The following is a 3747-nucleotide window of genomic DNA, read 5'->3' as shown; positions in this document are numbered from 1 at the left end:
ACCTCCCTTACTGCCACGGGGACTACAACACAGATACCTACGAGGACCCAAGACCCAGACTGCACAAAAAGAAACACCTTCTCCAGCCCCCAACGCTGCTACCATCACCATCTCGGCCGACGCGCTGACCTAATATCTACACCTTCCAGAAGCCCCACCAACGCTCTCGCGGCAGCTGCAACCGCCAACTCACGTAACCAGAGCCCCATCCCAAGCTGTGCAACAGAAGACAAAACCACCGGCTGCATTCGACGCCTCGGACTCTTCAGATGAGGAAATCACAGTACGAGCCCCATCGCCACACCATCAATTCAACACCTACTCCCTCCAAGATTTCCTCACGGGGGCTTCCTCACCAAATTCCAGCGACAGCACGGCTATGTCAACATGAAGTAAGATTACCATGAAGCCCAAGAAGACCAACGATACACGCCTGATTGAAAATGCCAGAAGTAAGAAGACATACAGAAATCCCAATAGCGTGATGCATCAGATGAACAAATCCACAAGGGCCGGGATGAGGGTTCGAACGACCATTTGTGGCCATTCGACTAGTGGATTTGTTCAAGTAAGAAGAGCTCTGAAGTCGGAAGACCGGCGAGCGAAGACCCGGGAATGAAGTAAGACAACAACTACCACCAGCTGCCCGAGCCCCTGTGCAACACCGAGGGATGCTAACGGACAACAAGAACGCCATACAGTATCACTGCCAAGTCAAAACCACGGTGGTTGGGCCACAGAGCTGTACCCCGCTCATCCGACTTGTACCTTGTTCCCTGCTCACGTTTTCCGCATCCACGCCCAGTCATCCATCCCCAGCTTACCTGCCCTACGGTCTTGGATTCAATGGAGAACACAAAGTAGCAATCATTAAAACGTAATTAATAAAATGTAAATGGAGGCTCCAATAAATACAGTAGTTCCCTTCAGTTTGGCAGCAAAGAACAAATTACAGAGAGGAAGGAAACCTCCGAGAAAGATGGCTCAGTGATCAACAGACATCATGAAACTGGACAATCTCGGAGAAAATTGTAAAGGAGGATTTACAGCGTCAATAAGCCTGGGGGCATTATTATCCTCCATCTGCTATTAGTGCAGAAGGGCTTCAGAATCATCAGCAGGAGGTATTCTGTCGGGCTCTCTCCTGATCATGGAATATTGTTGAATACATATTAAACTATTTGCATAATGAAGTTTACAAAGCAGTTTAGGTTATTCGAAACCCTGGATTTGGTATTGATTTGAAATGAAGCTTCGATTTCATTTATTATGCATATGAATTAGGCGAGCTAATATTGTAGTTTATTTACTCAGGAAAGTAATACAAATTCTCATTTTTTTCTATTATTGCTGATCTAAATTACTGCAATATATACTATATTTACATAAAGCATAATGTGTGTATCAGTAAATGAAGTCCCTTGAACTGCAATGCAGGGGATGATAAGGGTATATCATATCTAGGTGTGAGAATTCTATATATAACCACGAGTATATCATACATAACAGTGGGTATGCCACGAAAAATAAGCGCGTGTTTAGCATATCTAAAACCATGGGTTTACTATTTAAATCCGTGGGTACGTCATATATAACCGTGGGTATATCATGGATAATAGTGAGTATCCAATAAATAACTGATTGCTATATGGATAAATTACTTATTGACTTCATATTTCCAGGTTTCAGGTTTCACTTCAAAACACTATTGCTGAACAAAAAATCCTCCTGTGAACACATCCTATAAATGATATATAAGGAGAGTTGAACAAAACATAAATTGCTCTTTAGAAACCTGTTACACAGTGACAAAAACCTTAATTCCCACCTAAGAAACCTGTTACACAAGATATCAAGTGTGACGAAGATATCAACTGCCCTTCAGAAACATGTTTCAAAGAAATTGATCACCATTTAGAAAACGGTTACACTGAGAATACATTAATCACATTGGTTAATCACGTGATTACATTAATAGAAACTTGTTATTCAACTTGTGTTTTCTCATTTTGTTCCCTCATAACTTAGCGAACAGGGAAATTTTGTTTAATGTTGTAAATTGTTAAATCTTATCATTTCATCTGAAATTCTTCTCCTTTAGTGTTAAGGTTTATGTGACTCAATTGACCTCAATAACTCAGCCATTTTAATTCGGGTACCATCTTGTGGCAAGTCTTTGGACCTTCTGAACTGTCTTACAATCATTCACAACGGATGAGCTTCAGGTTGTAGTCGGTGTTGTGATCTTCTCCAGTGACGGCATCCGGTAGCATGATGTCTCACCCCGCCAAACACACACCGAAACTACGACGTTGGTGCAACGTTCGAACAAGTTTTAACACCTCCTAACCAGTTATAACAACCAATATATCAAGTTGTAACAACGTTCTAATACGTTATAAACACTTTAAGCCAAGATGTAACAACTTTATTACAAGTTGTAACAAGCGGAAAATAGAGACAGTTTCGGTTTGTGTTTCCAGGGACCAGCTTCTTGGAACTCAACATACCAAAGGCTTTAATACACAGAGAGTATTCACAGTAACGTGATGTGTCAATGAGAACATCCGCAGGCAACCCGTCCTCGACTCAAGTCCATTACATCCAGCGGTCGACCCCACAGACGCATTCATAAATTTTAACATGCTGTTCATTCAAAACTAACTGGAATTTTTTCAAATATAAATTAATTTTATAATATATATTAGCATATTGTGCATATATAGGCAAAGGTTAGGTTAGATGTTTAGGTTCTGTTGGCGATTATTTGTATTTTGTAGTATGTGGGTGAAGCATTTACAGAGTTGTGGTTCGAACGAAATTCGTCAGTGAAGCACTTGTTCCGGAAGTGTTCGAACAAAACTAGTTGTGAGTCGTGTGTAAACCATTTTTCATTCATAAACAGGGGGTTCGGCGGGTGCATGGAATCACTTTTGGGTCTTTGTTTGGAGGACGGGCTGGGTAAAACACTCGCTCTGAGCTTCACCAGCGTTTTGGCCTGGGTTCGCATCCTGGCCGGGGAAGATCTACTAGGCGCCATTCCTTAACTGTAGCCTCTGTTCATCCAGCAGCGAATGCGATACTTGGTTAAATAATTCGGCGGATCGTATTCCGGAAAAAATTAAGATTAAAGACCTGCCCGAAACGTTATGCGTGCTAGTGGCTGAACAAGAATGTAAGAACTCTTGTATATATAACTAAAAAAGCACACAAAATAAATATAAATTTGATGAGTAATACGCAAGATACTTCAGGTCCCTGTTCGTAATGCTAGAGCTGAGTGCGATTAATTTTCAAGACATTGAACGTAATATGGAGCTCTGTTGGTGGGGTCGCATTCCAGGGACAACAATTAGGAGCGAGGGTTAACGTGAGCTGCAGGAAGGCCACAGATCTAAAGCCTGTTAACAGGAGTCAGAGATCCTCTTTTCCTGTAACCATCTGTGTAAAAAAAAAGTAAGAGTCACTTGTACTCTTTTTCCACATTCACTCTCCCGTTTTTCTTTTTTCACTCTACCTTCTTTCCTCACTCAAATATTTTCATCCCTTTCTTTACTTCACCATTTAGCATTTTTTTTTCTCTCCCTCTGTTTACCTCCTAACTACACCCATGTGAGGCCGCCCGCGAATGCGCCATCATTCCCGTCCAAATAGTCTACGACCCTCGCCTCAATTCCTGGCGTCCCTCGTGACATCAGACATTCCTAAACCTGCTTCCAGGAGACCGGCCTTTTACAGCGGTTCTTG

This window comes from Procambarus clarkii, chromosome 78 (genome assembly GCF_040958095.1).
Source record: "Procambarus clarkii isolate CNS0578487 chromosome 78, FALCON_Pclarkii_2.0, whole genome shotgun sequence".
Taxonomy (NCBI): domain Eukaryota; kingdom Metazoa; phylum Arthropoda; class Malacostraca; order Decapoda; family Cambaridae; genus Procambarus; species Procambarus clarkii.
Note: the sequence above shows the minus strand (reverse complement) of the source record.